The sequence below is a fragment of the Struthio camelus genome, chromosome 1, assembly GCF_040807025.1.
Source record: "Struthio camelus isolate bStrCam1 chromosome 1, bStrCam1.hap1, whole genome shotgun sequence".
Classification (NCBI taxonomy): domain Eukaryota; kingdom Metazoa; phylum Chordata; class Aves; order Struthioniformes; family Struthionidae; genus Struthio; species Struthio camelus.
Genome location: NC_090942.1, coordinates 96,228,562 through 96,244,195, shown reverse-complemented (window position 1 = coordinate 96,244,195; position 15,634 = coordinate 96,228,562). Strand labels below are relative to the sequence as shown.

The 15,634-nt window shown below is 40.1% G+C and overlaps 1 protein-coding gene across 29 annotated transcripts in view; it reads right to left on the bottom strand.

Annotated features, from left to right (window-relative positions):
• Nucleotides 1-15,634, bottom strand: part of ZBTB20 (zinc finger and BTB domain containing 20) — a 496,803-nt gene that overhangs the window by 108,486 nt on the left and 372,683 nt on the right. For 28 of the 29 annotated variants that reach the window (XM_068958946.1, XM_068959053.1, XM_068959048.1 and 25 more), the window contains one exon: nt 10,061-10,115. The exons of the other annotated variant lie outside the window; for it this stretch is intronic. The gene's annotated coding sequence lies outside the window, so the exon portion shown is untranslated. The remainder of the gene's footprint in view (nt 1-10,060; nt 10,116-15,634) is intronic. 29 annotated transcript variants of the gene reach the window in all.

The following is a 15,634-nucleotide window of genomic DNA, read 5'->3' as shown; positions in this document are numbered from 1 at the left end:
AAGAAAGAAAAAGAAAAAGACACTGTTCTTGCGATCTGTAACTAAGATGTAACACAGAGGACTAATGGACACTGTTTACATTGAGAGCAGGCTCAGACCTGTCCTGCCAGACCCAGATGTGCCTGCCATACATTTTGTATACGTATATGCACCCCTGAAGAGAACTGCTAAACTTCGAGCGTGGCATTTTGGCAGGAATCAGCTGTGCTTCACGCAGTCTTGGCAGCCTGGCCAAGGCTGGACCTGAGCACATGTCAGCCCTGGTACCAGCGGGTGGCTCAAGGCTGGCCTCTCTAAGCCTCATCTAGTTACTAAGAGTTTTAACAGCTGGCAGGCTAAGAGCTGGCACTGAGGTCAGAAAGGGTGTGGGTGACATGGCCTGCTTTCAAGCTCATGATTCAACTGATAGCATCGACATAAAATTATGCGGTCTCTAAAAAACCTGCAATTGCCACTTAAAGTGACACAGGGGCAATAGTATCCTTCCCATGAGGGCTGGTTCTCCACTGCGGTGGGAATAGTTTTCCAGAAAGATTTTGAATCCAGTTTACCATTGCCTGCTTCTACAATCTTAATCATTGTTATCTTCGCATTTCGGTATAGAGTGGCATCAAATCAGACTAGAGATGGTTTTGCATTTATTTACTATGTAGACATAAATGCAACGATATGATTCTAAGCAGATAAGAATCAAAGAATCAGCCATTTACTTAATTTGAAGATTTCATTTAATCTACAATACTTCAGGTTTTGATGTCTTACTTTGTGAAGTAAACCTTGGTTTAGGAATATTAACGGTGGCTGAAATAGGAGCTGTGGGCTAACAGGTTACTAGATTACACGGGTTTCACTCTCAAAGCTATTTTCATACTTGATGACATAAAGATAGTCGTGGCTTTTATGCCTTGCGCAAACCAATGGCCTCATCAAGACTTCTCTTACGTTGCAGAACTCTTGGAAAAAGGTAACATTTTTGCAAGAGGAATGCCACTGCATTTGAAGATTTCTGTACGGGGCTAAACTCTGTTGATTTGTACAGACAAGAAGTGACTCCACAGTTGCTTCTCATTCACTTCTCAGTAAACAGCAGTCCCTCCTACTCCCTGCCCTTCCTGGGGCATATTCTCCTACAGTGCAGGTACGAGCCCGGAGAAACTACCAATGTCAGTGACATGGTAGACTGAATCTGGGAAGACAGTCTGACTAACCTGAAAGCAGCAGATACAACCCTGATGGGCTTTCATACACAGAAACGTGTGTGGGCCTGCATGTGTATGTATGCGCGTGCAAACACCCTGCCTCACCTCATGCTATCTGTCCTTTTATCGGCAGATCTATAACTTGTCCTTACATCCACTTCTTTGTGAGGCTTTCTGAATGTATTTCAAAGCACATGAAACATGTAGGCAGTGCTCTACAAATAAAAAACTGCTGTAATACAATTATGGGAAAAAACTCAGCAGTTCCTACCCATCACACTGTTTTCTCTATGTCTTACATTGCTTTGGCAAGCCCACAGCTTGGGATCATATAGTTAAAGAACCTATTGTAAGAAAGGGGCCGAAGTAAGGTTGCTGTGGGAACCTTAACTCTAAATTTCCTGAGTTTAGTGAGATTAAAATCTCAGTCTTCACATTACATTAGCATACTTTTTGTGTGTACAGAACACGGCACAGACAAGTGTATTGTTTCAAAAGGAAAAGGTGTATCTTTGGGTAAATAGGTGTCTGCTCACATTTTGGCAACGGTAAGCTACGTAATTCAGTTCCAGTCAATGGTACTGGATTTTGAAACCCACCAATATAATAAAGAAGTGGAAAAAGCAGTAAAGAAAAAACCACACAAGCTGTAAGTATACCGTATGCTCTACTTCTCTGAGCATCAATGTCGAGACAAAAGGAGAGTAAGACTTTGCCATTTGCTAGTGGTTAATAATCAAGAGAAGATCTGCCAGACATGCTCTTCAAGGGCTCTGCCTGTCTGGACCAGGTAGATGCTGCAATACACAAAGGACTTCACAAAAGAGTGTTCATGGACAACGATGCAGCTTTCTTAATTAAGATTTTCATTACTGATACATACATTAAGGTTTTGCTAATGCAAGTGCCCGAGCACCTCCTGTGCAGGTAGATGTCTCTGATTCTATCTCCAGACACACTTTCGCAAATCATCAGGAACATTCACCAGCCAAGGCTCAAAATCAGCTCACCTGCCCTTTGCTGTAATGACAATAGAAAATAACAAATGATATTTTATTTGTCTGCCTGATGAGAAGTTAACACTTTGAAGGGGTGCGAATGAATGGGATTTTGCAGGGCTGTGCTCCCGTGTACTGAAACTGATTCGGATCTCACTTACACTTATTTGATGTCAATGTAACATCAGGAGCTTCAATAGCATGCCAGGCGGTGTAGCAAGCGGTGAAGGAAGAAATAACGAAAGACAGGTAGGTAAATTAAAAATGGGATAAAATACAACATGAATTTGCCAAAGGTAGTTTGCAGTAGACTAACCTGGTAACTTTCTTTGATAAGATAACTGATTATCTAGACAAAGGAAACGCAGCAAATTTAATCTATCAGTAAAGCATTTGATATGGTATCACAAGGGAAACTATGAGTTAAGATGAAGATTAGCAGAAGGATTTTAAGGTGAGCAAAGGCCTGCCTTATGGGGAGATGGGGTAGTGTTGAAAAAAGAATTTTGGGGCAGGACAAAGGCTGCGTTTCCACAATTTTTTAGCTAAACAAAACTGCATTTTCTAACTAATAAAATTGGCGGGCAGGGGGAAGTTATTCCTTATGAGGCCCCTCAAAGGGAGGGAATGTAAAGTAGGAGAAACTGGGAGCATGCTTGACAGCCACAAAAGGATTAATCATCAGTTTTAATAAATTGCTCATTAATAATATTTAGGCCTCATTCACCTGCTAGGAGAGTAATTTTTGTGTAGTGTTTCCATGCTATTTCTATGTTTCTGTCCTTCGGGAAGTTTAAAGATGCTACAAACTCACTCAGTAGTTTACACATATAGTTGAATTAAATATCTAGTTCACTTTTGTGCTTTTAACTCCCAGAACAGGAAGTACATTCAGCTACAAATCTGCTAGCTAAATGCCTTCAATCTCTCGCTTGAATCCTAGCCCCTACCTTCCAACAAAATGTTGCTGGAATAAGATGCAGAGGAGAAATACTTGGTGCAGAGGGAAAGGCCTTAACAAAAACTGAAGCACTGCTTCTCCCTGAACATGGTATACCCTTTTGTTGATGTATTCAGGCTACAACATTTTAGGAATTTCTTCAGTAGGACAAACTGGGCTGACAAATAGCAAGGCTATGACATTGTACTGGCATACTGTGTGTACCATGGTGCCATGCATCGGAACATGCCCATGCCAGGATATAAGGCGAAGCCAATGCCTCAAAAGTCACACTAGACAGTTTCAATGTGAGAGTAATTTGCAGGCTCCAAAAGAAATGATCTGTCAGCATATGTTCAACAAGTTTAGAAAAAAAACAGCATTTTTGACAATCTTCCTTGAGGCATGCCTCAGTCGACGGGTAATTCAATGATTGAAATTGTTAGCTTTCCATTAAACCTCACTGGAAGAAAAGCTGCTTTTTTTTTTTTTTTTCAGTCTTCCATGGCAGAATTTAATTCTTTAGTGTTGTAATTAGACCATGCTAAGCATGCACGGACATTTACAGCAGGAAATTTGCACTCAAAACCAAAATTTGAAGGATTAGTCAAGTGCAAGAAATGAAAAACACTTTGCGAAATACGTTATTCTTTGAGGTTGGTTATATGCTGATCACATAGTAGGTTTCCTTCACAACCTTCAGTACATATTTGCAGAGCATCCAGAAAATAACACATTAATTTTTGTCTTTTATCTAAGAGTGGGTTTACAGTAAAAAGTGAAATTCAATTAATCCCAAGTTTTACAGGTAACCAGCATAAGTGAACAGAGATGCATGTGAAATTTAATCACATATCCAGATCCAAATGTTGCAACTGATCCTTACTTTTGTGATTGACTGGAAGATAAGTATCTTTAAACTCTATGCTGTTTGAAGTCGGGATTCCAATTCTGTCTCAGAAAAATCAAGCTGTTTAGTGTACGCTTAAGAGGTTAAAACACTAGAAAACAGCATTCAGAAAACTGATGCAGCCATTCTAAAAAACTTAAAACTCAAGCTGATGGAATGGGAGAGAGTGAAGTCCAAAAACTTTCGCTTTTGGTGGTGTTCAAACTCTAATACAGTTTAGCGGGCACGCAAACATACAAAAGGAAAATATTACCTGAGGGACCAAATTTGTAAGCTATATTCACCATGAAATTATCCAGAATGATGGAAGGAAGAAGGAGTGAACAGCACTTCAGAGGAAGAAAACGTTATTTCTTAATAGGCTGTGGATCTTTTATATCTAAGAGTTCTCATGCCCACCAGGAGGTAAAACAGCCTTTATGAAGTATGGCCTGAAGGCTGATCGGTGGTCACATATAAATTGACTTGCACATCTGTGTAATGGCACATAGGTAACCACATGGCAGATGGCTTGCTTTTCTTTTTAGTAAGTGGGAGAGATGGAGACAAGAAAGAAATGGATGAGACAGATACTCTTACAAACTCATTTTCAAATGCGATGCTCTCTATACAGCACATTCTGCATCAATTTGGAGACTTGGTCCTGCATTTAGACCTCCGCAAGTATTTGTATTTCAGTGCCAGTTTGACCACTCATATTTATGAACTATTGATCAAAAGGTGGCTTTTGGGAAACGACCTGTTTCTGGAAATCAAGTTTAACAGTAACCACTCTTCCAGTGCTACTTGCTCTTACTACCTTTTTGCCTTTTCTCTGGTGTGCACATTTTAAGGAGACAGGTATACAACGTGAAGTCAAAACTGGCTGCACCCAACCGGGTTTTTGAATAAGCAGAAGGATTGACAATACATCTCAGGAAAAAGAGAGATGGTTGGTGATATAACTGCAGAACTGCAACACGCTTGCCAAAGCTGGAAAACAATTTACCACAGCTGCAAAGGGAAAATCACCCCTAATACGCTACATTCTGTACTGGTACCATTTTGTGCAGTGACTTCAGACCTAAAAAAGTGTGATGTCCTAACATTTTAATGCTTGCTGTTAAGACTGCTATAAGAAATGCTGCGACTGATTCACCAAGATGGTATTTTCCATCAAAATGTGCTACATAATTATCCCAGTCTGGGCTAAAAGTGTACTGGACAGTTGCATTTTCTTTCTGTCCTCCTTTTTTTTTTTTCTTCTAGCTAAGTCCGAAAGAATTTTTTTAGCTTAAGGTCCAATTTTTTTCTGGTGTAGCCTGTTACATTTCAAAAAAAGCTAATGCTCAATACCTTACATTACATTAATTAGATGAAAAGTAACCCAGAACAAAAAGTTCGCTGGTAAGCATAACGGCAGAAGGCCTTGACATTTTCAACTGTCATCCTGGCCAATCTTAAATTCAATCTCATTCAACTTCAGTGGATATCGTGTAGGTGCTGTTACTAAAAATAGGTTGCATATATGCCTCTCTGTCATAATCCACACATCAACTTCACAGCTATGGGTGGCCATTATTATTTGTTAAATAATTTGAACCTTAAGCACCTTAACTCATGCCTGACACAAAGCCTGAGACCATATTTTGCTACCCCCCACAGCTCCCTGCAGTGCGTTACTTTTAGGGTTTTCTGGATCTTAGGTCTATTTTTACCAAAGATGTGTTAGAACAAAATCATGAGCTTCGTCAGAACACAAGTTTTTCATGTAACTCTATTGCTTAAGGGCATTCGATGGTTATGTATTTTGATAAAGAACTATATTTAAAACTGTGGCTCTTGCTCAAGGCTATTCATCCTGGAGTACATTCTCAGTTACACAGTTTGATTACTATACACATCAGAACAGAATTTTTACTCCCCTTCTATTTCTAGCTCGTTTCACCATTTCTTCCACTTGCAAATGCCAAGGAAAGGGCCTCTGCCCATGTTGTTCTCTTTTTTGGAACGCTCCTTTCCTTCAGGAGATATACAATAGCTGGGAGAATACTATTCATTTCCTGTCCCAAAATGCTGTTTAGAAGACCAGTCCCTTTGAACAACTCCTTATTTTCAGAAGTGGATAAACTGATTCTTCTGGATAATTTGCATGCCAGTTTATTATGTTAATTATGACAATCCTTGAAAAATGCTAACTCTTGAAAGCTGTTGTAAACATAAGGCTTATTACATCTAGACTTTTTTAGCATTTTGCAAATGTTCTTTTTTGCTTCATGAATAAGCTTGACCTGGAGGTTATTATCCTTCTCTGAAGTAACGGAGAGCTTCTTAAGAAACCTCACAACAGAAGAGATGCCTCCTCCCCATTCCTGATGTAGCAATCACTGTTTCTGTTCTCAGCTTCCCATCTACAAAACAGTACTAAGTGCACTAACCAAGTAAAGGAATTCAAACAGTGCTAATTAGTTGGCATTTCACTATGATGGTTCAGAGTCCCCACAGATGATAGCTCGTTGGTGGACAAGTACCAACAGCAGGGACACATATACAGATACCAAAGACTATTTGAGCATCATTGCGCCTGATGAAATGAATACGTATACTCAGAAACTGGCAGCTGGCAGGCTGGAACACTGCCAGGTGTCTTTTGACATACAAATCACTGACCATATGACTGATGAGACTGGTAACTATGATGAGATCAGTAAGATGCTGCTCAACTTACTTTAGGTCGTCACCACTTGACCGAATAAGTCTTCATGAAACTGAGAAACAAATGACTTTTTTTTTTTTTTTTGGGTAATGGGATGTCAAAGAACAGGGATCAGCATCAGTACAGAATCTGCTAGGGATTATTTTGGAGTTCAATACAACTTGGTTACATCAGAACCCTATTTCCAAGAGATGAACAGATGTTCATGGAAATTAGGTAACATGACACGCAACTTTTTCACATTTGGACCACTTATTTTTCTGATTTGCACTTACCAAAGTTAGCACTGGATAACTCTTCAATGTTGTCTGGGTTCCATCTGAACAGCTAGCGCTCTGGAAGTAAAAAGAGCTTCCTACTGTAGCTATTTATCCTAGTCTAGCTACCTATCTCACTATAAAGCACCTTAGTGTTGTTGATACTGTTATGTACTATTAACAGAAGGTATGATCGGAAGCCTAGAGACTGGTAAGAAGACTCCTGTTCCATGAAAAAGTCAATTTTGGACAGAGACTCCACCTCCTTCTCTCAAACTCCTGAAAACATTCAAGTGGAGCAGAGATTAATCATATTCCTCCTAAGTGAGGATACCGCCTGGGGGAGAGATACATGAATTCCTTCTGCTTCCAAAAACTAGATGACACATAGATGGACAGACACACACAACTCAAGGGAAGAGGAGGAAGAAGACTTAGACTTATCAGCAAGTTGAGAATAGGGGTATGAGAAGAGAGCCCACCCCTCAAGTGCTGAGGCAGAGGGCAGAACAAACCAATTATCTGTAGATCAGGACAGGCTTGACAAGCACCAGCAGCAGCTTCTAATGGCAACGTGCCCCAATTCTACTTTGTCTTTTACCCAAAATAATTTAAAACATCAGCGACCTGAAGGACTTATCTTCCAGAGAGAAAGGAGAGAACCATTACAAACGGTATGAATTTTACACGCACGCCTGAAATACAGTGAGGCTCCTATGGAGCATGTCAAGGTAGGAATGGAGGAGCACAAAGAAAACTTCAGCTGTGGAATAAACCTGATTTAAAGACACAAGAAAGTGTGTGACTCCAGTTTTACAGCTCAGGAAACAGAGGTGGACAGATGTGAAATGACTTCTTCACGGACACACAGCAAAGCACTGTGAGAGACGGATTTCAAGCCCCACTTTCCCCAAGCCTAGCATGGAGCTAGCTTGTCACTTCAAACTGAACTGCTTCACACACAGCTATTTCACGCTGCAAAGGTAGAACAACGATAAACTGGTGTGTTTGTACAAATGTCGAAGGCCCACGGCCCCTGCCACAAACATAAACGACTCTGCTGCTGCAGCAGGAACCGTTAACATAAGCAGTGTGTATTTCAAGTCCCTGAGTATCATTAACACTTTCTATCGATACTATGAAGTTCCGCAACAAAAATAATAGGATTTGTCAGGGGCTGTTATGAACCGCCCCTGCTGGATAAATACATAATACATGATGGCAAAGGTCTGGTGGGACTTTAATCAATCGCCTTTCTGAGTCAAATAAATGTCACATTAGACGTAAGCCACGTTGCATTTTGCGGGGGCCTCTGCTCCCCTCCTTGCACAGGCCTGACACTGCCACAGGGAGCTATGCATGCGCATAGACTCCTTCTTATTTGTGGCAAATATATCAGAGCAAAACTGGAAGAGCACATTGTAAATTACAGATTTGGGACACCTTATAATGAAAGGAAAAGGGGAAAGGAAAGAAATACGGGGACATCATAAGGCATGATAGGTCAGCTCAGACACATCTCCTTGGGAGCCGGCACTGTCATGCCACCTTTTGCAGTCACCGCACCATATCTCACATTTCTGCCCACAGGAGGGGGAGAAGCAAGTGTGTCATTTTTTGCTTCATAGCAAAAGTCATGAGTCAACTTTAAATGTTAAATTCACATATTTTAGGCCAGGTATCAATAAAAGCTCTTTGATTGTTTCAGCATGCACCTGAAAAAAAAATGCATGCCCACTTGCGCTTTAGTATTCTTTCGAAGAAATTCCAACAATCAAAAAGCAACTTGAACATACATTTGCAGGTTTAATTCCTCCCCCAGTTAAGAAAGAGCTATTTTTCTTACTGTGTTGTGCTTTGGTTTTTTTTCTCTCTCCAAGCAGCACTTTAACAGCCATCTACTTTCGTCTCTGAACAGGTAGCAGACATGAATTTAAATAGCAAAATGGAGATCTAAGGTAACACAAATCTAGGCATATTTGAACATGGAGTTTTAAGTCTAAGTTTTAAAGCCTTCATTATTTTTGGCAGTCAGATCTAAATAGCTCCAAGCTGGACACCCCAAAACAGTGGCTCAAAATGCTGGTGGATATTTGGAAAATTTTGGTCTGTTTTAACTATAGAAATTATTATAAAGTCATAGTCCGGTATTGCCCTTTATGTCACACCAAGAAGCTTCTTTGTTTTAGAGTCACTAGATTTCACAGTCACTGCGTATTAAGGACCACTAGGAAATTGAAATTTTTGTTTTAAATACACAAAGCCATCCTGTATTAGTAGTTGGCAGAATTAAAACCAAATCAAAACAAACAACCCCTCCAAAGTCCCATGCCCTATTCCCCTCCCCCAAAGAAAATCAAAACTCAAACCATGAAAATTTTAATTCTTGCTGCTCTAGGTCTTAAAAATACAATTCCCTGGATTAATGTAGTATATTTTTCAATGAAAAAATTCACTGAGTTTTCAACTTACACTGCAGCAGCCAAATTCAAGCGGACGAGCACAGGCAAGAACCCTACATAATATTTCCAGAGGAATTACTGACAGATTTTTAATTCCAGCATTGCTAGATGTCAAAGCGAATACTTAATCTATCCAGATATGCAGAGCAGGTCTGTACTAGGTAGGAAGGTACACAGGACACAAAGGGTTCCATACCACAAAAACAGGTTGAAATACTATTTTCTGTACTTGTTCTATGCTTGCACAATGTGGAATTCAAGATGCTTTAGTCTGAATCAGAGCTCAAACAGCATAATACCCATCACGACATGTATATCCCCAGAAATCTTCCATTCTCTCACCCAGAAACGCACATACTGATTCCAGATCAATCAGTCACACAATATCCGCTGAATTAAACCTGAGTCCTATAAGCTGACACCACATTAACATTTTGGACTGCTGCATGAGAGTAAGAATAAAAACTCAATACCAGATCTTGTGGCCACAGAGAACAACAGAAAAATTCAGAAGGGCTCTAGATTGCCTTTAATGGAACCTGAAGAACATGTATGACTTCTATCATTGAAAATACAAAATGTTTGGTATAAATACTTACATAAGAGACAGGAAAGGTTCCTTCAGAGGAAGGCCACAAAATGATCGTGAGCAATCTGGGAAGAAAAAGAAGAAAAAAAAGGAAATTATGAAACTAAGCAACAATAAACATGCTAAATGATGCCAAGATAAAAAAGGGACCAAGGAGAGTCATAGATGGTAGTATTTTCCACAAGGGGGAAAAAAAAAAAGCTTTTTAAATTCACAAACTGCATAAACCTCAAAAGTTTTGAAGTTACCTGATCTGAAAGCTATATAGCTGAAAGAACTGGTAATGGCTGGAAAGCATTTCCATCCTGGGATAATTCCAAGCCAGCAGAGACTAAATATCCTCTGGTGATTGTTCAACAGCCTGTGTGAAATAGGTTTGTGGCTCCTATGGACAAAAGCTCTCATCACAAAAAGCCTGCCAGATTCAAATGGCACCCTTCTTAGCAGTCATGCCAGATGATACAGGTCTCTGAAACAGAACTCTTCTTCTTGATCTTGACCTTCTCAGAAGAGGGGTTAGGCATATTATTAGGCCTAAGGATGCTTACATTACAGCTGAGAGCCGCACAGAAAAATTGTGCTGTTGCAGTTCCTTCTGTCAGCCCAGTATCTCTGGGCCTTGACAGTTTTGTTGCCTTGAGGCCTTTGAGGATAAAAATGGCCGCATCAAACTGGAAGGTCTAAAGGTGTGCCAACTTTTGGAAGACCAAAGGTCTAGTTTCCAAAGTATATTATGGAATATGTAAGCTGTATTGCCAACACATTGTCCAGAACACATTAACCCAGAATGAAACAACGAACAGAATGAGTCATAGCCTGATGCTCTGAATTGTAACAAGATACATTCCCATTTGACACAGAAAACTACAGCAGATACCCCCTCAAAATGTTCAAGGGAGTCGCACAATCTCATTCTATTAAATGCAGATGGTTTCCAGAGCAGACAATTCAAGTGAATTTTAAATTGAAACTAATAGCGAGAAGTAAAAGAGAAGTAAAAGAAAAGTTACTGGAAGGAGACTCTTTTGCTACCAGAAAATGAGGAGGAACTAATCTTATTTAGCTCGCAACAACCAGTACTCCGTTGTACCGGCAGGTATCGGCCACTTCATATAACTGAAAGCTGGGAGTGTATGCATGTGAGGTCTTGGGTCCATGGTACATATCCTCTATAACAAAAGTACAAATCAATCCTGTCCTCCCTTCTCTTCATCAAGCTGGTACCATGGGAAAGAAATTCAGGTAGTCAAACTGGACAGTGGTCTCCAACAGATTGCTAATTGGGGGACTGGGAGCCCAGTGGACAAAGACCATGGGATCCATGCAGTGCACACCAGGACTTAAGTTCAGACATAGCCCTGATCTACTCTTTCTTGTCCAGCTACAGGGAGAAACTAGCTCCTTCCTTTCTCCAAGCAACTGAAAAGATTCAGAAAAATACAAAGGTAAGCTGTAATAGTGAAGGAAAAGTGAAGAGCTGTCACTGGAGAGAAAGGGAAGGCAGGCAGAAAAATTTGTTCATTCTGGGGTTGGTAGAGGAGAGTAGCAGAGAAAGCGTGTTTCTGTATCTAGTGTTTGGTCATCCAGCAAGGGAGAGGCAAGAAATACAGCAAAGCTTGGAGCAGAGAGAATCATAAAAACTGCAGGGCAGCAAACAAGATGCTTTCATTGGGTAGGCCACCTAGAGAGGCACTATTTAACAGCAAATTTCTCCTCTTTAAAAAAGAGAGAGGAAATTGATGGCTCCTACACGTAAGGAAGACTTGCACAAGACAGGTGGTCGGATGAATTTTGTCCAGTCTGAAAGGCTAAAGCGCCATGGGATGAAAGGAAGGACAAGAACAGGCTAGTGGAAGGCATGTCACTACTTATTTTCAAGAATCTGTAAGTCTCGAGAACTTTAACAAGGAAGGAAGTTCTTCTGGTGGAAAAAAAAAGTGCCTTTGCTAAGTCTGTATCCCCTATTTTCCTTTTACATTGTTTCTCAAGTTTTAACATGAAGCCCAGAGGCGCAACTGCGGCAGTCTGTATGTGAATGACTGGTAGTGGCTGGTAGCTTGAAAGTATTTCTTTCAGGGTTTTGGGCAGCTGGGAAGTGATCTGCACACCATAGAAGAACCTGAGACAAGAGGTCTGAGCCAAGGAATGTGCCTTGGAGCAAAAAAAAAAAAAGGGAGTCATCCAGCATGGAAAACAAACCCAGAATGGAAAATTTTAGCCCAAGTGGTTAGAGTTTGGCTATGTTATAAGTAATATAAAACAAGTTATCTTAAAGGAAAGCATCAAGCAACTTTGATGTCATGGATGCCAAAGAATTCTACAAATTATGGCCTGAGACTCTGGTGGTGCTGACTAATGACTTATACCAACATTACCATAGGATTTGGTACAATAAGTGAACAAGACCACTGTACCTAAGTAAAACTACAGGGTAAGTTTAGACAGGCACAATATACTAGGAGCTACAAAGGAGACTCTGGCAACATACCAGAAGTAAAATAGCATGATTTTTTAAATGATCACAAGTGGTCTGGACACTTGATTACAAGTTTTGTTTAAAAGAAAAAGCATAAAAACAAAAGTTTCCATGTAAAGTATTTGAAAAACAAGACGTGTTTGAGGCAACTGTGATTCATTCCAGGTTAGATAACTGTAGAACACCTATGCTGGAGAGAAGTGGGCCAAATTCTGTGCTCACAGCCCTGCGCAATCTTGCCGACTTAATTGAAAACCACGAACAGAACTTGAACCATTAAAATGCTGGGGTGAAACATTTTATCATATGGCACTCTTTGTCACTAGAGACACACTTAACCTAATTACATTATATTAACACAGCAGATTTCCTCAAGATATACTATTATATAATACATAAAAAATAAAGTCTACGAAGGTTGACCGTTTTTCCCAGTTCTTCATGTTTTAAGTAGAATTATCACCGTTTCTATTTATGTCATTTGTTTTCAACTCAACATTGCCCTATTTGGTGGGGTGGACAAAAGGAATCCACCAATCTTTTTTATATTCAATTCTCAGTGTTAATTAATCATTATTACTTGGAAGCTCTTTTGGCTATTGGACAGAACAGCCAGGGGCTAATCTTAAGGCTGCCCTTGATTCAGTGTGGCCAGATTCTGCCCATTTGCTTTTTCCTTGCTACTTGAATACATTCCATTTAAATCACAGGGACTAAAAGAAAACTAAGGCTCAAATGTTAAGGATATTTAGGAACTTATCTCCCTTTGAGTTTTAAGGAGAATTAAGTTCCTAAGAATTCCTCAAGAATTTCTACTTATGGGGAGTTAAAATGCCGAGATCTAGTCACATGAGCTACATTATGTAAGCAGGCAATTGATTTATGAGACTAAAGATAACTTACAAAAGTAACTAAGGCATTTAAGGTCAAGACTATTGGAAGTCAGGGAAATTTTGGCTCTAAATCACTTGGGGACTTTAGAATAGTTTACCTTTGTTAGCTTAACTACCACCCATTTTCAACAAAATTAACATCTTAAATGCCAAAGTCACTTTTGTAAACTGGAATTTAGTTGCTTCAAACAATTCACTAAGTGGCTTGACTTAACCTGCTTCAAGTGTCTTCTTCTTAGCAGTAAATTGGGTTGACTCTACTCCATTTTTTCAAAGTGATTTAGGATCTATCTATCTGCTGTAATGCACTATCAGATGAGAAATACTATTCCTTCAACACCCAGACCAGCAAAAAGCAGGCACCTGAACTGAAGCAGGTTTCTGAACTGCTTAAACAGGGAGGATCGCACCTGGACTCATGGCCTGACTGTTCTTACCTCAAAACATTTTCACCCTTTATCACTATGGGACCAGCAAAGGGCACAGCTTTACATTATGTAATCTACTCAATATACTGGATCTAAGATGCAGGGCCCTGTGGCCCTTTTTCTCCTGGTTGCATTTACCTACACTGCACCTAAACCAGAATTTAATCACAGTGGAAGATGAGGAAAATAATTTACTGGAGAATTCTTCAGTTCAAAGGGGGCCCAAACTGGCACAATGCCATGCTGGGAAAAAATGGTAAAACAGGAGACTCTTTCAGCTGAAATCCAGCGGAGCCCTGCAAGTGAGGGGGCAGAGAGGCTATGTTGCATCTTTGACACAGCAGAGACAGATTACAGTAAAATTAAATTGAGGATTTTAGTGGATATAATTGTTGTTTTTATATATTAATGAACAACAATAATACATGATTCTAAACTGAATACCAGTTTGACATTTAATCTGAGCTCTCATGATATCCATAAATGTTCATAAACGTCACAAGACCCCTACCCTTTGATTGAATTACAATCTAGCATGCAATTTAGAAAATATGGATTAATCTACATAGATTTATATTTCTGCAGGTTACACTGTTATTTGTTGATTTATACCCTTTTCCCCTAAGTGTCCTTTTCATCGAGAATCCAGGAAAACACATGCAAATCTTTAATATGAGAGCAAACGAGAGCAGCTCAAAAACCAGTGAGTAGCAGCAGATGGAAACTCGGTGCAGTGAAACCTATACTAATTACTATTTGCTTTTTGAAGTCACCCTTGCTAATGGCCAGCACAATCTCGCTGCCTGTGATACCTCCTCTTACCTCCCCATTAACTCTTTCTACAGCCAGCAGTCACCTAAGACGTTTCTGGTAATGCTGTGCAATTACACCACCTTTCAATCAGCTTGCTGAGGAATCCAGAAATGGAAACTGCTTTAATATTAAGAGTTAATTACAAGAATGTAACAGGAGGCAGTCAAATGTTCTCTTAGCAGACCAGGTACATGCAAATACCTTAGCCACAGGTGTTGCGTAAGAGGTAGGGAACCATACCAGGAAAAGTGACGTGGCAACGTGCAGAGGAAACTGATCTTAAAGTCTCCTTTTCTTTTTTGTGGTCATGCTGTTTGAAGTGATCACCTCCTTTAATGGCCAAAGTATCTGGAATCTCACTGTCATCTGTCATTAACAGGCTTCACTGCACAATGGCATCTGCTTGGGGATTGATAATGACCCCTAGTCAGTGTGTTAAAGCACAGAAATAGTCCAAAGGGCCAATCCAACAGGAGCCTTTCCACAAAGCCTGACTTCTTCACAGGTCCAATCCTGCTCCCTTGGAAATAAGCAAAGTTTTCTCAAAGGATTCAACGGTCAGCTTCCTGTTCTTGCTCTGCATTGCCTTACTTCTGCGTGCCTGCCAGGAAAGGGACAGCTCCACAGTTTGACCCTTGTAATTGCGAATCCATTCATACAGGGAAGAGAAGGACTGGTGGCTCTATCTTACACGAAAGGAAATAAACACCACTCTGCTGAGGTAGTGCTAGGAAAGTGAGGACTCAGAGAGATCTGAGGAGATGCTTTTACAATTGATGGCTTGTTCCAATGAGGGAGAAGGCACGAATGGAAGAGGATACTGTGAATCAGGCTTGTGGGCCAGTCGTGTGGTCACGTATCAAGTCCACATCGACTATACTGGAGGATTAAAATAAAATGATCTTAAAAAAAATGGTAAGCCGTTTTTGTGCACGTTTTAGAATTAAGGTATGCTGATATACACTGGAATGCAC